The sequence below is a fragment of the Prenolepis imparis genome, unplaced genomic scaffold, assembly GCF_030444845.1.
Source record: "Prenolepis imparis isolate NDT839.2.m4 unplaced genomic scaffold, iyPreImpa1.0 SCAF_2, whole genome shotgun sequence".
NCBI classification, from domain to species: Eukaryota; Metazoa; Arthropoda; class Insecta; order Hymenoptera; family Formicidae; genus Prenolepis; species Prenolepis imparis.
In genome coordinates this window covers 12,462,798-12,485,796 of record NW_028141160.1, presented here as the reverse complement: position 1 = coordinate 12,485,796, position 22,999 = coordinate 12,462,798, and positions in this window count along the sequence as shown.

Here is a 22,999-nt window from a genome sequence, read left to right as displayed (position 1 = left end):
GTATATCAAGTTAAAAAATTTGTACGCTGGGGTCTGTTTGGTACCAAATGATTCTGTAATCAATGTACTATTAAAATGTATAATCGATGAATTTTTGGCTCGTCTTAAAATATTAGAAATTAATACTTTTTTGACGCGGACCCTGTGCGACGCATACTTATTTTATGTTTATCGTATTAAAAAATTTGTACGCTGGTGTCTGCATGGTACCAAAAGATTCTGTAATCAATGTATTATTAAAATGTATAATCGATGAATTTTTGGCTCGTCTTAAAATATTGGAAATCGATACTTTTTTACCGCTGACCCTATGCGACGCAACTTAATTTATGTATATAAAGTTAAAAAATTAGTACGCTGGTGTCTGCATGGTACCAAAAGATTCGGTAATCAATGTATTATAAAAATGTATAATCGATGAATTTTTGGCTCGTCTTAATATATTGGAAATCGATACTTTTTACCGCTGACCCTATGCGACGCAACTTCATTTTATGTATATCAAGTTAAAAAATTTGTACGCTGGGGTCTGTTTGGTACCAAATGATTCTGTAATCAATGTACTATTAAAATGTATAATCGATGAATTTTTGGCTCGTCTTAAAATATTAGAAATTAATACTTTTTTGACACGGACCCTGTGCGACGCATCCTTATTTTATGTTTATCGTATTAAAAAATTTGTACGCTGGTGTCTGCATGGTACCAAAAGATTCTGTAATCAATGTACTATTAAAATATATAATCGATGAATTTTTGGCTCGTCTTAAAATATTAGAAATTAATACTTTTTTGACGCGAACCCTGTGCGACGCATCCTTATTTTATGTTTATCGTATTAAAAAATTTGTACGCTGGTGTCTGCATGGTACCAAAAGATTCTGTAATCAATGTATTATTAAAATGTATAATCGATGAATTTTTGGCTCGTCTTAAAATATTGGAAATCGATACTTTTTACCGCTGACACTATGCGACGCAACTTCATTTTATGTATATCAAGTTAAAAAATTTGTACGCTGGGGTCTGTTTGATACCAAATGATTCTGTAATCAATGTACTATTAAAATGTATAATCGATGAATTTTTGGCTCGTCTCAAAATATTAGAAATCGATACTTTTTTACCGCTGACCCAATGCGACGCAACCTTAATTTATGTATAGCAAATGAAAAAATTTGTACGCTGTTGTCTGCTTGGAACCAAAAGATTCTGTAATCAATGTACTATTAAAATGTATAATCGATGAATTTTTGGCTCGTCTTAAAATATTAGAAATTAATACTTTTTTGACGCGGACCCTGTGCGACGCATACTTATTTTATGTTTATCGTATTAAAAAATTTGTACGCTGGTGTCTGCATGGTACCAAAAGATTCTGTAATCAATGTATTATTAAAATGTATAATCGATGAATTTTTGGCTCGTCTTAAAATATTGGAAATCGATACTTTTTACCGCTGACACTATGCGACGCAACTTCATTTTATGTATATCAAGTTAAAAAATTTGTACGCTGGGGTCTGTTTGGTACCAAATGATTCTGTAAGCAATGTACTATTAAAATGTATAATCGATGAATTTTTGGCTCGTCTTAAAATATTAGAAATTAATACTTTTTTGACGCGGACCCTGTGCGACGCATACTTATTTTATGTTTATCGTATTAAAAAATTTGTACGCTGGTGTCTGCATGGTACCAAAAGATTCTGTAATCAATGTATTATTAAAATGTATAATCGATGAATTTTTGGCTCGTCTTAAAATATTGGAAATAGATACTTTTTTACCGCTGACCCTATGCGACGCACCCTTAATTTATGTATATAAAGTTAAAAAATTAGTACGCTGGTGTCTGCATGGTACCAAAAGATTCGGTAATCAATGTATTATTAAAATGTATAATCGATGAATTTTTGGCTCGTCTTAAAATATTGGAAATCGATACTTTTTACCGCTGACCCTATGCGACGCAACTTCATTTTATGTATATCAAGTTAAAAAATTTGTACGCTGGGGTCTGTTTGGTACCAAATGATTCTGTAATCAATGTACTATTAAAATGTATAATCGATGAATTTTTGGCTCGTCTTAAAATATTAGAAATTAATACTTTTTTGACGCGGACCCTGTGCGACGCATACTTATTTTATGTTTATCGTATTAAAAAATTTGTACGCTGGTGTCTGCATGGTACCAAAAGATTCTGTAATCAATGTATTATTAAAATGTATAATCGATGAATTTTTGGCTCGTCTTAAAATATTGGAAATCGATACTTTTTTACCGCTGACCCTATGCGACGCAACTTAATTTATGTATATAAAGTTAAAAAATTAGTACGCTGGTGTCTGCATGGTACCAAAAGATTCGGTAATCAATGTATTATAAAAATGTATAATCGATGAATTTTTGGCTCGTCTTAATATATTGGAAATCGATACTTTTTACCGCTGACCCTATGCGACGCAACTTCATTTTATGTATATCAAGTTAAAAAATTTGTACGCTGGGGTCTGTTTGGTACCAAATGATTCTGTAATCAATGTACTATTAAAATGTATAATCGATGAATTTTTGGCTCGTCTTAAAATATTAGAAATTAATACTTTTTTGACACGGACCCTGTGCGACGCATCCTTATTTTATGTTTATCGTATTAAAAAATTTGTACGCTGGTGTCTGCATGGTACCAAAAGATTCTGTAATCAATGTACTATTAAAATATATAATCGATGAATTTTTGGCTCGTCTTAAAATATTAGAAATTAATACTTTTTTGACGCGAACCCTGTGCGACGCATCCTTATTTTATGTTTATCGTATTAAAAAATTTGTACGCTGGTGTCTGCATGGTACCAAAAGATTCTGTAATCAATGTATTATTAAAATGTATAATCGATGAATTTTTGGCTCGTCTTAAAATATTGGAAATCGATACTTTTTACCGCTGACACTATGCGACGCAACTTCATTTTATGTATATCAAGTTAAAAAATTTGTACGCTGGGGTCTGTTTGATACCAAATGATTCTGTAATCAATGTACTATTAAAATGTATAATCGATGAATTTTTGGCTCGTCTCAAAATATTAGAAATCGATACTTTTTTACCGCTGACCCAATGCGACGCAACCTTAATTTATGTATAGCAAATGAAAAAATTTGTACGCTGTTGTCTGCTTGGAACCAAAAGATTCTGTAATCAATGTACTATTAAAATGTATAATCGATGAATTTTTGGCTCGCCTTAAAATATTAGAAATTAATACTTTTTTGACGCGGACCCTGTGCGACGCATATTTATTTTATGTTTATCGTATTAAAAAATTTGTACGCTGGTGTCTGCATGGTACCAAAAGATTCTGTAATCAATGTATTATTAAAATGTATAATCGATGAATTTTTGGCTCGTCTTAAAATATTGGAAATCGATACTTTTTACCGCTGACACTATGCGACGCAACTTCATTTTATGTATATCAAGTTAAAAAATTTGTACGCTGGGGTCTGTTTGGTACCAAATGATTCTGTAATCAATGTACTATTAAAATGTATAATCGATGAATTTTTGGCTCGTCTTAAAATATTAGAAATTAATACTTTTTTGACGCGGACCCTGTGCGACGCATACTTATTTTATGTTTATCGTATTAAAAAATTTGTACGCTGGTGTCTGCATGGTACCAAAAGATTCTGTAATCAATGTATTATTAAAATGTATAATCGATGAATTTTTGGCTCGTCTTAAAATATTGGAAATCGATACTTTTTACCGCTGACACTATGCGACGCAACTTCATTTTATGTATATCAAGTTAAAAAATTTGTACGCTGGGGTCTGTTTGGTACCAAATGATTCTGTAATCAATGTACTATTAAAATGTATAATCGATGAATTTTTGGCTCGTCTTAAAATATTAGAAATTAATACTTTTTTGACGCGGACCCTGTGCGACGCATACTTATTTTATGTTTATCGTATTAAAAAATTTGTACGCTGGTGTCTGCATGGTACCAAAAGATTCTGTAATCAATGTATTATTAAAATGTATAATCGATGAATTTTTGGCTCGTCTTAAAATATTGGAAATCGATACTTTTTTACCGCTGACCCTATGCGACGCAACTTAATTTATGTATATAAAGTTAAAAAATTAGTACGCTGGTGTCTGCATGGTACCAAAAGATTCGGTAATCAATGTATTATAAAAATGTATAATCGATGAATTTTTGGCTCGTCTTAATATATTGGAAATCGATACTTTTTACCGCTGACCCTATGCGACGCAACTTCATTTTATGTATATCAAGTTAAAAAATTTGTACGCTGGGGTCTGTTTGGTACCAAATGATTCTGTAATCAATGTACTATTAAAATGTATAATCGATGAATTTTTGGCTCGTCTTAAAATATTAGAAATTAATACTTTTTTGACACGGACCCTGTGCGACGCATCCTTATTTTATGTTTATCGTATTAAAAAATTTGTACGCTGGTGTCTGCATGGTACCAAAAGATTCTGTAATCAATGTACTATTAAAATATATAATCGATGAATTTTTGGCTCGTCTTAAAATATTAGAAATTAATACTTTTTTGACGCGAACCCTGTGCGACGCATCCTTATTTTATGTTTATCGTATTAAAAAATTTGTACGCTGGTGTCTGCATGGTACCAAAAGATTCTGTAATCAATGTATTATTAAAATGTATAATCGATGAATTTTTGGCTCGTCTTAAAATATTGGAAATCGATACTTTTTACCGCTGACACTATGCGACGCAACTTCATTTTATGTATATCAAGTTAAAAAATTTGTACGCTGGGGTCTGTTTGATACCAAATGATTCTGTAATCAATGTACTATTAAAATGTATAATCGATGAATTTTTGGCTCGTCTCAAAATATTAGAAATCGATACTTTTTTACCGCTGACCCAATGCGACGCAACCTTAATTTATGTATAGCAAATGAAAAAATTTGTACGCTGTTGTCTGCTTGGAACCAAAAGATTCTGTAATCAATGTACTATTAAAATGTATAATCGATGAATTTTTGGCTCGTCTTAAAATATTAGAAATTAATACTTTTTTGACGCGGACCCTGTGCGACGCATACTTATTTTATGTTTATCGTATTAAAAAATTTGTACGCTGGTGTCTGCATGGTACCAAAAGATTCTGTAATCAATGTATTATTAAAATGTATAATCGATGAATTTTTGGCTCGTCTTAAAATATTGGAAATCGATACTTTTTACCGCTGACACTATGCGACGCAACTTCATTTTATGTATATCAAGTTAAAAAATTTGTACGCTGGGGTCTGTTTGGTACCAAATGATTCTGTAAGCAATGTACTATTAAAATGTATAATCGATGAATTTTTGGCTCGTCTTAAAATATTAGAAATTAATACTTTTTTGACGCGGACCCTGTGCGACGCATACTTATTTTATGTTTATCGTATTAAAAAATTTGTACGCTGGTGTCTGCATGGTACCAAAAGATTCTGTAATCAATGTACTATTAAAATGTATAATCGATGAATTTTTGGCTCGTCTTAAAATATTAGAAATTAATACTTTTTTGACACGGACCCTGTGCGACGCATCCTTATTTTATGTTTATCGTATTAAAAAATTTGTACGCTGGTGTCTGCATGGTACCAAAAGATTCTGTAATCAATGTACTATTAAAATATATAATCGATGAATTTTTGGCTCGTCTTAAAATATTAGAAATTAATACTTTTTTGACGCGAACCCTGTGCGACGCATCCTTATTTTATGTTTATCGTATTAAAAAATTTGTACGCTGGTGTCTGCATGGTACCAAAAGATTCTGTAATCAATGTACTATTAAAATATATAATCGATGAATTTTTGGCTCGTCTTAAAATATTAGAAATTAATACTTTTTTGACGCGGACCCTGTGCGACGCATACTTATTTTATGTTTATCGTATTAAAAAATTTGTACGCTGGTGTCTGCATGGTACCAAAAGATTCTGTAATCAATGTATTATTAAAATGTATAATCGATGAATTTTTGGCTCGTCTTAAAATATTGGAAATCGATACTTTTTTACCGCTGACCCTATGCGACGCACACTTAATTTATGTATATAAAGTTAAAAAATTAGTACGCTGGTGTCTGCATGGTACCAAAAGATTCGGTAATCAATGTATTATTAAAATGTATAATCGATGAATTTTTGGCTCGTCTTAAAATATTGGAAATCGATACTTTTTACCGCTGACCCTATGCGACGCAACTTCATTTTATGTATATCAAGTTAAAAAATTTGTACGCTGGGGTCTGTTTGGTACCAAATGATTCTGTAATCAATGTACTATTAAAATGTATAATCGATGAATTTTTGGCTCGTCTTAAAATATTAGAAATTAATACTTTTTTGACGCGGACCCTGTGCGACGAATACTTATTTTATGTTTATCGTATTAAAAAATTTGTACGCTGGTGTCTGCATGGTACCAAAAGATTCTGTAATCAATGTATTATTAAAATGTATAATCGATGAATTTTTGGCTCGTCTTAAAATATTGGAAATCGATACTTTTTTAACGCTGACCCTATGCGACGCAACTTAATTTATGTATATAAAGTTAAAAAATTAGTACGCTGGTGTCTGCATGGTACCAAAAGATTCGGTAATCAATGTATTATAAAAATGTATAATCGATGAATTTTTGGCTCGTCTTAATATATTGGAAATCGATACTTTTTACCGCTGACCCTATGCGACGCAACTTCATTTTATGTATATCAAGTTAAAAAATTTGTACGCTGGGGTCTGTTTGGTACCAAATGATTCTGTAATCAATGTACTATTAAAATGTATAATCGATGAATTTTTGGCTCGTCTTAAAATATTAGAAATTAATAATTTTTTGACGCGGACCCTGTGCGACGCATCCTTATTTTATGTATAGAAAATGAAAAAGTTTGTACGCTGTTGTCTGCTTGATACCAAAAGATTCTGTAAACAATATACTATTAAAATGTATAATCGATGAATTTGTGGCTCGTCTTAAAGTATTAGAAATTAATACTTTTTTGACGCGGACCCTGTGCGACGCATACTTATTTTATGTTTATCGTATTAAAAAATTTGTACGCTGGTGTCTACATGGTACCAAAAGATTGTGTAATCAATGTATTATTAAAATGTATAATCGATGAATTTTTGGCTCGTCTTAAAATATTGGAAATCGATACTTTTTACCGCTGACACTATGCGACGTAACTTCATTTTATGTATATCAAGTTAAAAAATTTGTACGCTGGGGTCTGTTTGGTACCAAATGATCTGTAATCAATGTACTATTAAAATGTATAATCGATGAATTTTTGGCTCGTCTCAAAATATTAGAAATCGATACTTTTTTACCGCTGACCCAATGCGACGCAACCTTAATTTATGTATAGCAAATGAAAAAATTTGTACGCTGTTGTCTGCTTGGTACCAAAAGATTCTGTAATCAATGTTCTATTAAAATGTACTATTAAAATGTATAATCGATGAATTTTTGGCACGTCTTAAAATATTAGAAATTAATACTTTTTTGACACGGACCCTGTGCGACGCATCCTTATTTTATGTTTATCGTATTAAAAAATTTGTACGCTGGTGTCTGCATGGTACCAAAAGATTCTGTAATCAATGTACTATTAAAATATATAATCGATGAATTTTTGGCTCGTCTTAAAATATTAGAAATTAATACTTTTTTGACGCGGACCCTGTGCGACGCATACTTATTTTATGTTTATCGTATTAAAAAATTTGTACGCTGGTGTCTGCATGGTACCAAAAGATTCTGTAATCAATGTATTATTAAAATGTATAATCGATGAATTTTTGGCTCGTCTTAAAATATTGGAAATCGATACTTTTTTACCGCTGACCCTATGCGACGCACCCTTAATTTATGTATATAAAGTTAAAAAATTAGTACGCTGGTGTCTGCATGGTACCAAAAGATTCGGTAATCAATGTATTATTAAAATGTATAATCGATGAATTTTTGGCTCGTCTTAATATATTGGAAATCGATACTTTTTACCGCTGACCCTATGCGACGCAACTTCATTTTATGTATATCAAGTTAAAAAATTTGTACGCTGGGGTCTGTTTGGTACCAAATGATTCTGTAATCAATGTACTATTAAAATGTATAATCGATGAATTTTTGGCTCGTCTTAAAATATTAGAAATTAATACTTTTTTGACGCGGACCCTGTGCGACGCATACTTATTTTATGTTTATCGTATTAAAAAATTTGTACGCTGGTGTCTGCATGGTACCAAAAGATTCTGTAATCAATGTATTATTAAAATGTATAATCGATGAATTTTTGGCTCGTCTTAAAATATTGGAAATCGATACTTTTTACCGCTGACACTATGCGACGACACTTCATTTTATGTATATCAAGTTAAAAAATTTGTACGCTGGGGTCTGTTTGGTACCAAATGATTCTGTAATCAATGTACTATTAAAATGTATAATCGATGAATTTTTGGCTCGTCTTAAAATATTAGAAATTAATACTTTTTTGACGCGGACCCTGTGCGACGCATACTTATTTTATGTTTATCGTATTAAAAAATTTGTACGCTGGTGTCTGCATGGTACCAAAAGATTCTGTAATCAATGTATTATTAAAATGTATAATCGATGAATTTTTGGCTCGTCTTAAAATATTGGAAATCGATACTTTTTACCGCTGACACTATGCGACGCAACTTCATTTTATGTATATCAAGTTAAAAAATTTGTACGCTGGGGTCTGTTTGGTACCAAATGATTCTGTAATCAATGTACTATTAAAATGTATAATCGATGAATTTTTGGCTCGTCTTAAAATATTAGAAATTAATACTTTTTTGACGCGGACCCTGTGCGACGCATACTTATTTTATGTTTATCGTATTAAAAAATTTGTACGCTGGTGTCTGCATGGTACCAAAAGATTCTGTAATCAATGTATTATTAAAATGTATAATCGATGAATTTTTGGCTCGTCTTAAAATATTGGAAATCGATACTTTTTTACCGCTGACCCTATGCGACGCACCCTTAATTTATGTATATAAAGTTAAAAAATTAGTACGCTGGTGTCTGCATGGTACCAAAAGATTCGGTAATCAATGTATTATTAAAATGTATAATCGATGAATTTTTGGCTCGTCTTAAAATATTGGAAATCGATACTTTTTACCGCTGACCCTATGCGACGCAACTTCATTTTATGTATATCAAGTTAAAAAATTTGTACGCTGGGGTCTGTTTGGTACCAAATGATTCTGTAATCAATGTACTATTAAAATGTATAATCGATGAATTTTTGGCTCGTCTTAAAATATTAGAAATTAATACTTTTTTGACGCGGACCCTGTGCGACGCATACTTATTTTATGTTTATCGTATTAAAAAATTTGTACGCTGGTGTCTGCATGGTACCAAAAGATTCTGTAATCAATGTATTATTAAAATGTATAATCGATGAATTTTTGGCTCGTCTTAAAATATTGGAAATCGATACTTTTTTACCGCTGACCCTATGCGACGCAACTTAATTTATGTATATAAAGTTAAAAAATTAGTACGCTGGTGTCTGCATGGTACCAAAAGATTCGGTAATCAATGTATTATAAAAATGTATAATCGATGAATTTTTGGCTCGTCTTAATATATTGGAAATCGATACTTTTTACCGCTGACCCTATGCGACGCAACTTCATTTTATGTATATCAAGTTAAAAAATTTGTACGCTGGGGTCTGTTTGGTACCAAATGATTCTGTAATCAATGTACTATTAAAATGTATAATCGATGAATTTTTGGCTCGTCTTAAAATATTAGAAATTAATACTTTTTTGACACGGACCCTGTGCGACGCATCCTTATTTTATGTTTATCGTATTAAAAAATTTGTACGCTGGTGTCTGCATGGTACCAAAAGATTCTGTAATCAATGTACTATTAAAATATATAATCGATGAATTTTTGGCTCGTCTTAAAATATTAGAATTTAATACTTTTTTGACGCGAACCCTGTGCGACGCATCCTTATTTTATGTTTATCGTATTAAAAAATTTGTACGCTGGTGTCTGCATGGTACCAAAAGATTCTGTAATCAATGTATTATTAAAATGTATAATCGATGAATTTTTGGCTCGTCTTAAAATATTGGAAATCGATACTTTTTACCGCTGACACTATGCGACGCAACTTCATTTTATGTATATCAAGTTAAAAAATTTGTACGCTGGGGTCTGTTTGATACCAAATGATTCTGTAATCAATGTACTATTAAAATGTATAATCGATGAATTTTTGGCTCGTCTCAAAATATTAGAAATCGATACTTTTTTACCGCTGACCCAATGCGACGCAACCTTAATTTATGTATAGCAAATGAAAAAATTTGTACGCTGTTGTCTGCTTGGAACCAAAAGATTCTGTAATCAATGTACTATTAAAATGTATAATCGATGAATTTTTGGCTCGTCTTAAAATATTAGAAATTAATACTTTTTTGACGCGGACCCTGTGCGACGCATACTTATTTTATGTTTATCGTATTAAAAAATTTGTACGCTGGTGTCTGCATGGTACCAAAAGATTCTGTAATCAATGTATTATTAAAATGTATAATCGATGAATTTTTGGCTCGTCTTAAAATATTGGAAATCGATACTTTTTACCGCTGACACTATGCGACGCAACTTCATTTTATGTATATCAAGTTAAAAAATTTGTACGCTGGGGTCTGTTTGGTACCAAATGATTCTGTAAGCAATGTACTATTAAAATGTATAATCGATGAATTTTTGGCTCGTCTTAAAATATTAGAAATTAATACTTTTTTGACGCGGACCCTGTGCGACGCATACTTATTTTATGTTTATCGTATTAAAAAATTTGTACGCTGGTGTCTGCATGGTACCAAAAGATTCTGTAATCAATGTATTATTAAAATGTATAATCGATGAATTTTTGGCTCGTCTTAAAATATTGGAAATAGATACTTTTTTACCGCTGACCCTATGCGACGCACCCTTAATTTATGTATATAAAGTTAAAAAATTAGTACGCTGGTGTCTGCATGGTACCAAAAGATTCGGTAATCAATGTATTATTAAAATGTATAATCGATGAATTTTTGGCTCGTCTTAAAATATTGGAAATCGATACTTTTTACCGCTGACCCTATGCGACGCAACTTCATTTTATGTATATCAAGTTAAAAAATTTGTACGCTGGGGTCTGTTTGGTACCAAATGATTCTGTAATCAATGTACTATTAAAATGTATAATCGATGAATTTTTGGCTCGTCTTAAAATATTAGAAATTAATACTTTTTTGACGCGGACCCTGTGCGACGCATACTTATTTTATGTTTATCGTATTAAAAAATTTGTACGCTGGTGTCTGCATGGTACCAAAAGATTCTGTAATCAATGTATTATTAAAATGTATAATCGATGAATTTTTGGCTCGTCTTAAAATATTGGAAATCGATACTTTTTTACCGCTGACCCTATGCGACGCAACTTAATTTATGTATATAAAGTTAAAAAATTAGTACGCTGGTGTCTGCATGGTACCAAAAGATTCGGTAATCAATGTATTATAAAAATGTATAATCGATGAATTTTTGGCTCGTCTTAATATATTGGAAATCGATACTTTTTACCGCTGACCCTATGCGACGCAACTTCATTTTATGTATATCAAGTTAAAAAATTTGTACGCTGGGGTCTGTTTGGTACCAAATGATTCTGTAATCAATGTACTATTAAAATGTATAATCGATGAATTTTTGGCTCGTCTTAAAATATTAGAAATTAATACTTTTTTGACACGGACCCTGTGCGACGCATCCTTATTTTATGTTTATCGTATTAAAAAATTTGTACGCTGGTGTCTGCATGGTACCAAAAGATTCTGTAATCAATGTACTATTAAAATATATAATCGATGAATTTTTGGCTCGTCTTAAAATATTAGAAATTAATACTTTTTTGACGCGAACCCTGTGCGACGCATCCTTATTTTATGTTTATCGTATTAAAAAATTTGTACGCTGGTGTCTGCATGGTACCAAAAGATTCTGTAATCAATGTATTATTAAAATGTATAATCGATGAATTTTTGGCTCGTCTTAAAATATTGGAAATCGATACTTTTTACCGCTGACACTATGCGACGCAACTTCATTTTATGTATATCAAGTTAAAAAATTTGTACGCTGGGGTCTGTTTGATACCAAATGATTCTGTAATCAATGTACTATTAAAATGTATAATCGATGAATTTTTGGCTCGTCTCAAAATATTAGAAATCGATACTTTTTTACCGCTGACCCAATGCGACGCAACCTTAATTTATGTATAGCAAATGAAAAAATTTGTACGCTGTTGTCTGCTTGGAACCAAAAGATTCTGTAATCAATGTACTATTAAAATGTATAATCGATGAATTTTTGGCTCGTCTTAAAATATTAGAAATTAATACTTTTTTGACGCGGACCCTGTGCGACGCATACTTATTTTATGTTTATCGTATTAAAAAATTTGTACGCTGGTGTCTGCATGGTACCAAAAGATTCTGTAATCAATGTATTATTAAAATGTATAATCGATGAATTTTTGGCTCGTCTTAAAATATTGGAAATCGATACTTTTTACCGCTGACACTATGCGACGCAACTTCATTTTATGTATATCAAGTTAAAAAATTTGTACGCTGGGGTCTGTTTGGTACCAAATGATTCTGTAAGCAATGTACTATTAAAATGTATAATCGATGAATTTTTGGCTCGTCTTAAAATATTAGAAATTAATACTTTTTTGACGCGGACCCTGTGCGACGCATACTTATTTTATGTTTATCGTATTAAAAAATTTGTACGCTGGTGTCTGCATGGTACCAAAAGATTCTGTAATCAATGTATTATTAAAATGTATAATCGATGAATTTTTGGCTCGTCTTAAAATATTGGAAATCGATACTTTTTACCGCTGACACTATGCGACGCAACTTCATTTTATGTATATCAAGTTAAAAAATTTGTACGCTGGGGTCTGTTTGGTACCAAATGATTCTGTAATCAATGTACTATTAAAATGTATAATCGATGAATTTTTGGCTCGTCTCAAAATATTAGAAATCGATACTTTTTTACCGCTGACCCAATGCGACGCAACCTTAATTTATGTATAGCAAATGAAAAAATTTGTACGCTGTTGTCTGCTTGGAACCAAAAGATTCTGTAATCAATGTACTATTAAAATGTATAATCGATGAATTTTTGGCTCGTCTTAAAATATTAGAAATTAATACTTTTTTGACGCGGACCCTGTGCGACGCATACTTATTTTATGTTTATCGTATTAAAAAATTTGTACGCTGGTGTCTGCATGGTACCAAAAGATTCTGTAATCAATGTATTATTAAAATGTATAATCGATGAATTTTTGGCTCGTCTTAAAATATTGGAAATCGATACTTTTTTACCGCTGACCCTATGCGACGCACCCTTAATTTATGTATATAAAGTTAAAAAATTAGTACGCTGGTGTCTGCATGGTACCAAAAGATTCGGTAATCAATGTATTATTAAAATGTATAATCGATGAATTTTTGGCTCGTCTTAAAATATTGGAAATCGATACTTTGTACCGCTGACCCTATGCGACGCAACTTCATTTTATGTATATCAAGTTAAAAAATTTGTACGCTGGGGTCTGTTTGGTACCAAATGATTCTGTAATCAATGTACTATTAAAATGTATAATCGATGAATTTTTGGCTCGTCTTAAAATATTAGAAATTAATACTTTTTTGACGCGGACCCTGTGCGACGCATCCTTATTTTATGTATAGAAAATGAAAAAGTTTGTACGCTGTTGTCTGCTTGATACCAAAAGATTCTGTAATCAATATACTATTAAAATGTATAATCGATGAATTTTTGGCTTGTCTTAAAATATTGGAAATCGATACTTTTTACCGCTGACCCTATGCGACGCAACTTCATTTTATGTATATCAAGTTAAAAAATTTGTACGCTGGGGTCTGTTTAGTACCAAATGATTCTGTAATCAATGTACTATTAAAATGTATAATCGATGAATTTTTGGCTCGTCTTAAAATATTAGAAATTAATACTTTTTTGACGCGGACCCTGTGCGACGCATCCTTATTTTATGTTTATCGTATTAAAAAATTTGTACGCTGGTGTCTGCATGGTACCAAAAGATTCTGTAATCAATCTACTATTAAAATATATAATCGATGAATTTTTGGCTCGTCTTAAAATATTAGAAATTAATACTTTTTTGACGCGAACCCTGTGCGACGCATCCTTATTTTATGTTTATCGTATTAAAAAATTTGTACGCTGGTGTCTGCATGGTACCAAAAGATTCTGTAATCAATGTATTATTAAAATGTATAATCGATGAATTTTTGGCTCGTCTTAAAATATTGGAAATCGATACTTTTTACCGCTGACCCTATGCGACGCAACATTATTTTATGTATAACAAGTTAAAAAATTTGTACGCTGGTGTCTGTTTGGTACCAAATGATTCTGTAATCAATGTACAATTAAAATGTATAATCGATGAATTTTTGGCTCGTCTTAAAATATTTGAAATCGATACTTTTTTACCGCTGACCCTATGCGACGCACCCTTAATTTATGTATAGCAAATGAAAAAGTTTGTACGCTGTTGTCTGCTTGGTACCAAAAGATTCTGTAATCAATGTACTATTAAAATGTATAATCGATGAATTTTTGGCTCGTCTTAAAATATTAGAAATTAATACTTTTTTGACGCGGACCCTGTGCGACGCATACTTATTTTATGTTTATCGTATTAAAAAATTTGTACGCTGGTGTCTACATGGTACCAAAAGATTCTGTAATCAATGTACTATTAAAATGTATAATCGATGAATTTTTGGCTCGTCTTAAAATATTGGAAATCGATACATTTATGCCGCTGACCCTATGCGACGCATCCTTAATTTATGTATAGCAAATGAAAAAGTTTGTACGCTGTTGTCTGCTTGGTACCAAAAGATTCTGTAATCAATGTACTATTAAAATGTATAATCGATGAATTTTTGGCTTGTTTTTAAATATTAGAAATCTATACTCTTTTACCGCTGACCCCATGCGACGCAAGCTTATTTTATGTATATCAAGTTAAAAAATTTGTACGCTGGTGTCTGTTTGGTACCAAATGATTCTGTAATCAATGTACTATTAAAATGTATAATCGATGAATTTTTGGCTCGTCTTAAAATATTAGAAATTGATACTTCTTTGACGCGGACCCTGTGCGACGCATCCTTTTTTTATGTTTATCGTATTAAAAAATTTGTACGCTGGTGTCTGCATGGTACCAAAAGATTCTGTAATCAATGTACTATTAAAATGTATAATCGATGAATTTTTGGCGCGTCTTAAAATTTTAAAAATTAAAACTCTTTAGCCGCTGACCCCATACGGCGCACAATTATATTATGTATATTATATCAAAAAGTTTGTAGGCTGGTTTTCCTATGGTACCATCATAATGGACAGACAATGTACTGTTGAAATCTATGTAAGATTAATTTTTGGCGCGTTTTAAAATATTGAAAATTAAAACTTTTAAGCCGCGAATCCTATACGGCGCACAATTATATTACGTATATTATATCAAAAAGTTTGTAGGCTGTTATGCTGATGGTACCATCATAATGGGCAGACTATGTACTGTTGAAATCTATGTAGGAATAATTTTTTGCGTTTTAATATATTGAAAAATGAAACTTTTAAGCCGCTGATCCCATACGGCGCACAATTATATTACGTATATTGTATCAAAAAGTTTGTAGGCTGGTATTCTGATGGTACCATCATAATGTGTAGACAATGTACTGTTAAAATATATGAAAGAATAATTTTTGGCGAGTCTTAAAATATTGAAAATTAAATTTTTAAGCCGCGAATCTCAAACGTCGCACAATTATATTACGTATATTGTATCAAAAAGTTTGTAGGCTGGTATTCTGATGGTACCATCGTAATGTGTAGACAATGTACTGTTAAAATATATGAAAGAATAATATTTGGCGGGTCTAAAAATTTTGAAAATTAAAACTTTAAGCCGCTGACCCCATACGGCGCACAATTATATTACGTATATTATATCAAAAAGTTTGTAGGCTGGTATTCTGATGGGACCATCATAATGTGTAGACAATGTACTGTTAAAATATATGTAAGAATAATTTTTGTCGTGTCTTAAAATATTGAAAATTTAACTTTTAAGCCGCGAATCTCATACGGCGCACAATTATATTACGTATATTGTATCAAAAAGTTTGTAGGCTGGTATTCTGATGGGACCATCATAATGTGTAGACAATGTACTGTTAAAATATATGTAAGAATAATTTTTGGCGCGTCTTACAATATTGAAAATTAAAACTTTTAAACCGCGAATCTCATACGGCGCACAATTATATTACGTATATTGTATCAAAAAGTTTGTAGGCTGGTATTCTGATGGGATCATCATAATGTGTAGACAATGTACTGTTAAAATATATGAAAGAATAATTTTTGGGGCGTCTTAAAATATTGAAAATTAAAATTTTTAAGCCACGAATCCTATACGGCGCAGATTTATATTATGTTTATGAGACCAAAAAGGTAGTACGTTGGTATGCTTATATGGTACCAAAATAATCTGCAACAATATACTATTGAAATATATATACGATTAATTTTTGGCTCGTTTTAAAATATTAAAAATTAAAATTTTTATGCCGCTGACCCTATACGGCGCACAATTATATTACGTATATTATATCGAAAAGTTTGTAGGCTGGTATGATTATGGTACCATCATAATGTGCAGACAATGTACTGTTAAAATATATGAAAGATTAATTATTGCGCGTTATAAAATATTGAAATTAAAAATTTATAACCTGCTAATCCCATACGGCAAACAATTATAATTTGTATTTTGTACCAAAAAGTTTGTACGCTGGTATGCTGATGGTACCTTCATGGTAAGCAGACGATGTACTGTTGAAAAATATAAAAGAATTATTTTGGCTCGCCTTAAAATATTAAATTTCGATATAATATTTCCGCGGACCCTATGCGGCGCATACTTATTTTTCGTATATTATATGAAAAAGTTTGTACGCAACTAATATTTAAAACTTATTATAAAATGGAAGAGCGTATTTAAAAATATCAAAATACACTAATGAAATAGTTTTCTAAAAGAAAATTAAATATATATAAAAAACACGTGACATAACGTAAAGTATATACTCGATTCTAAATGTATAAAACAATTAATTATCGCTGTTATTTATTAAAACTTTTATTGTAATTAAGAATTTCATCAATGCCGAATTATACTTAATACAACAATTTTCAGTTTTTCTTGTAATGACCTGATCCAATTAAAGACTCAGGTAAACGACGGCAGGTATAGAGATGGCAAATTAGATTTACGAATTTGTTACTGCCAGCAGGGCACTTTCATACAAGAGAAAGATTGACTTTTAGTTCTTATTGTATGTTTGGACTATCGCCAAAAATTTTGAGAATTTTTTGCAGAGTATTTAAATGTCGTAGGCAACCCAGTGAGAAATGGTGATCGAATCGACGTCTATTTGGTCGAAAAAACGTCGAAATGACGTCGATTCGACTAATCATTTCTTGCTGGGATGTTTTATACGAATAAGCTTGTTTCTTTACGTCATTAGTTTACTAGTTTATCGGATTGTTTTCCCGAGTTGCATATTAAAATCATCGATTCGAGTAGGTACTTTCCAATTTACGTATATAAACATATATTACAGTGTTCTTGTTTTCGCGTAAAATATTTTCTTATACATACACCGTTTAATGTTTGAATAGATTTCAAAATTTTGCAATCTGTCCATCAACTTGCGAGAAGTTTCCGTAGAGAGACTCTCTCGTACATTTGGCCAGCTAAAATAAAGTTGAACGAGGAATTGCGACATCGAACGCTTTCTCGAATGAGAAAGACCAGCAAAAGACGACGTCGTTGGTTGGATTGACACGACAGATATATTATATGACATGAACGATATATTCAGAAACGCACCTGCAACGCATCGTAGTAAGGCGTGCATGTGTGCACAGCTTCCCGCTCCAAAATTTCGAAACTGCGCTCTTTGGCCGGTGTCGTCTTGTGGCACATGTGTGTTGCGCGTTTTATATTCATGTATATTATTATCAAATTACCAGGTGTCTTGCAACGCGGTTTCATAATTGTGCAGTTTCGTCGCGTTGAATTTTAAAGTTAAGTCGATGTTATACGGTGACATTTACTGTCTTCGTGTCCTACACGCGATACAAGAATTTTCTTACGTGCAAACACATGTGCTCGTCCGCTTAATTAATACATCCTCACGCGGGCATTAAAGTTTAATATTAAATTTATTCACCATTGTGCAAAAAGTTGTTATTTAAATTCCTTCATCATTTCGAAAAAAAAAGTTATATTTTAAAGATGTCGAAAACTATCGAGAGAATAATAAATGTTGTAATATTGCAAGATTATGCAGATTATAAACTGATTATAGAATGTGTTGCTTGATATATAAGTATATTGTAATCATTACCATTTAATATTTAAAAAAAAACAAGATTTTATGAAGGTATTTGAATATTTTTAAAATACAGAACGATATATTTTGCTCTATTTTTACGCATGCGCGAGTAAAAAGAGAGAGTTTCGAGATTTTATTTATTTATTATTATATTGTAATAAACGAATAGTTTACGCGACTATATATATATTTATATATATATAATATATAATATATATATATATATATATACCAGAGTACTTGAGTATCGACAATGCTACATATTTACTTTCACAACATAAAGATTATTGTGAGTTAAGAAAATAGAGAGCAGAAGGAGCTTACATACATTTGATTAAAGTATTTGTTTTTGCCGAAAGAAATGTAGCTGAAATGCAATAAGCAATCACAGAAATAAGAAACGCGGTGCAAACATAACACAGCGATGTCTTGCAACTACTGCTTGAGACATTCCTCTTGTGTGATCAGCATTATCTGAGTTATTTTTTCCGTTGACAATTGAATCGCACACATATACCGATATGAATATAGGTGCACGAACACAAATATGAATGACAATATGGTATGGTATAAGTGAATACGAGGTATAAATATATAAATTGCTATTTTCGATGCTTTAAACGGCGGAACTATTTCCAAAATCGATAGAGAACTCTAGAACTCTTAAAGGGGCAGTCAGAACTCTAATAATTTTTTCAAAATGTAGAAAATGGGGGGCTAATTTCACATACTCAAAAACTTTCTACTGTCTAGGGCTTAAGATATAAATAACAAACTTTCACGTCTGACTTCTTATAGAATTGTTCCGAAACTGAAATTATCTTGAGTTCGAAATCTTTATTTCGTTTCTGCGGTCAACAATATCTTAATTGAAATTATTAATGTCTTTATTTATTTCTTAACAGAGCAGTCAAAATAGATACGAGTCATTAATAAAAAAATATGTAAAAATTATTATATATATTATATATTAAAAAACTTATATAATCTTTTGATATATTCTTAAAATATTCAGCTTTTTATTAATTTCTCTAATTATATGTATATATACATATATGTATATATTTGGTATAAAACTATTTTAGGTATTAAAGGTATTTAACTATTAAAGGTATATAACTATTAAAGGTATTTATAAAATAACTACAATTATTTAAAATATTTTTTTAATTTTACTTTGTAATCCTGTTACTATAATTCCATGTGTGCTATATTATCGTAAATATACATATTTGCAAGCGTAACAATCTAATTTACATTCCGACATTGATTATTGCGCGTGCATATTTGAGAGAAAAAAAATAAAAATAAAACGTATATACTGCAAGAAAATGTATATAAATAACATTCATCAATTTGGTGAAAACAAAACATTACGAGGCACAGATATTAATTTCGAAACTCTGCTTCGCCATCCCGGTACTTGATTTCACTCAAATCGGACACGTGACTTCGTTCTACAAGTGGACGTAGGCGTATGTAAAATGTATACAGAGCTGAGGAGGAAATGTCGTTTAGATGGCAACAGTGCCAGCCTCGCGTTGCACCAATTTATATTCTTGCTCATTTACAAATTAACACAATTCTTGCAAAAACGTTAATATGTACATTTTTATATTACTAAAAGCGTGATGTATAAAATATTATTTCTGTTTTAACATAGATGATTATGTTCATCTCTTTGCTTTGTATATGTGTATATATATATATATATATATATATATATATATATATTACTTTAAATTATTTGATTTTTATATTTAAATAAAAATTGTATAAAATAATGTGTGTGTTTTTAAAATCCTTTTTCATAATTCTTAATTTTATCGTGTAGCAAAATAAATATTTACATTTTGATATTTTTCCGTTGCATATATGTTTATGAGAGAAAATTATTATTATTAACTATTATATATTATTATTATTAACTCTTATACATATAGGTACGTATATTTAAATATGAGAAAATACTTGTTCTACTTTTAGCAAATAAACGATGACTATATACATATTTTATCAAATTGACATTTTTCTTCAAAGTACAGTAATAATGTTGATAACAGGCTGAAGGTTGCTTAATTTTGCAAAATAATCTGCGTTGTACAACTAGCTTAATATTCATGTCGAACAGTGCATTACAAAACATGTTACGATACTCCTGCCAAGACGATAACATAATCTTTACACAACTCAGCTCAGGAAACTCTTGTTGCGAACGTAGAAATAGACGTGGCAGTCATCGTACATGTTCAATGTGACGACAAATATTCATTAAACCATGTTCTAGTTGCAAGTACATTTTTTTCTAATTAAAAAAGACTGTTTTCCTATTTTATTCCTTACTCGCGCAAACAATGCAAAAATTATAGAGATTAATATTAAATCCTTTACGGTAAAAAATGAAAGCGATCAGTTTAATTTATCTCAGTATAAAAAATATTATATTCAAATGTCGCACAGAAAAAAATATTTACATAAATATAAACATATAAATTCCTCTATCTATACAAGTTGCCTAATAAAAAAAATCATCGTATAAAACTTTTTGCTAAAAATATTAAAATCAAAATATTTCAATTTGATAAATAAATTCATTTCATGTGTTGCAAGTATTATTAGATTGATTCTGGGAATCATTAAGAGCATTAAAATAATGCTTCAGACAAATTGTTACTTTGATCATTTTCCAATTTGTCAAAGTGACTCGATTATAGGACTCTATCAAATTTGATATTCTGGGCAAAGAGAAAAGCAATAAATGACATGTGGAAGACAACTTCGTGGGTTCAATCGTGTATGTCGTTTCGCTCGCGGCGGTTAGCACTGAAGAGATTATCGTGGCAGTTATGTCACACACGACCTGACAGACCGACTCCCGTTTACAAGAAACATTTTTCGTCTACGCGCTTTTCACTTTTTATTATTCCTCTGACAGCTGTGGTTACGGAACGTGCATTCGAAATCGTCTAAACAGGAAGCATAGTAGTTTTATAGTTTATACACGCAAGTTAATCTCTCGCATCCGCGGTTCTACAAATTACGTTGATCAAGCATTTAACGGCAACTTGATGTGTAATTCATTACGAATGACCATTCATGTATAAAACAAAATACTCGATTACTTAAGAATTTAATTACTTTAAAAAACCCTATAAACTTCATCGAAGATCCATTTAACTTAAATAATAGAATAGAGTTTAACGAATAGTTAATAAACGAATAATTTACGTTTTATGCATACATATTTTTCTTTTTCTTCTTTAATATTTTATTTAAATAAATGAACAATATATTTTATAACAAACATTTTACATTTTATTTTTATGATTTTCTTGTACAATCTGTTACTGTTCAGAAACTATTAATTTAGATCGAATCCTTGTCATTGATATATATTAATAATAATTGTTAATAATATTTAGATCTATTCATGTATTAATCTGAGACGTTAAAAAAGCTTATATCATACGTAACATATATATCTATATATATATATATATATATATATATATATATATTATATTTTAAAAATATCTATAATATAGTCTTTATAAATATTTATGTAAATTTATAATTAACATGTGAATCTCTCTTTCTCATTTTCTCTTTTTTATGTTTAATGTTTATCTCTCAGAAAGTGTTATTTTTAATAAATTAATAGCATATTGTCAATTTTTATTGCAATTTATTATTACAATATAATATCAAATTCCAAAACTTTAGATGCAACTTATAAAATATAATATATGTATATCGTTAAATTCAGTTAATTATTACTAATGAAGAAGCATGCATGCACACATATATAAATAAAACTTATTTTTAATTTTGAGCTAAAATTTTTTAATGTCTATACTTTCCACAACACAGTAACTAGGACACAGTGATCTAGGAATTGATCTTGTGTGATTGTATGCGTTACAGATAGTCGAACTTAGCATAACGAATGGAGAATTTCATTGATTCCAATGATTGTTCGCCAATCAGATCCTATATAATCACATGTGATGTGCATGATCGACAATTATTATCTCAGCTTTTGCCTTATTCCTCACGTGCAATCTTGATCGCGGAACATGAGTGTAAATAAAAAAATACTGCTTACAACATTTTTATTTCTCGTTTAATCAATCATATACTGACATATAAACATAAAAAAAAATCCATAAAAAATTACTTTTTTAGCAAGACGAAACATTAATAAAGTTTCTAAATAACATTATTCTTGAAGTTTTTTATATGTGATATTATTTTTAAGGCTATTCTATATTGTATATTATTTTATTTTGATTGC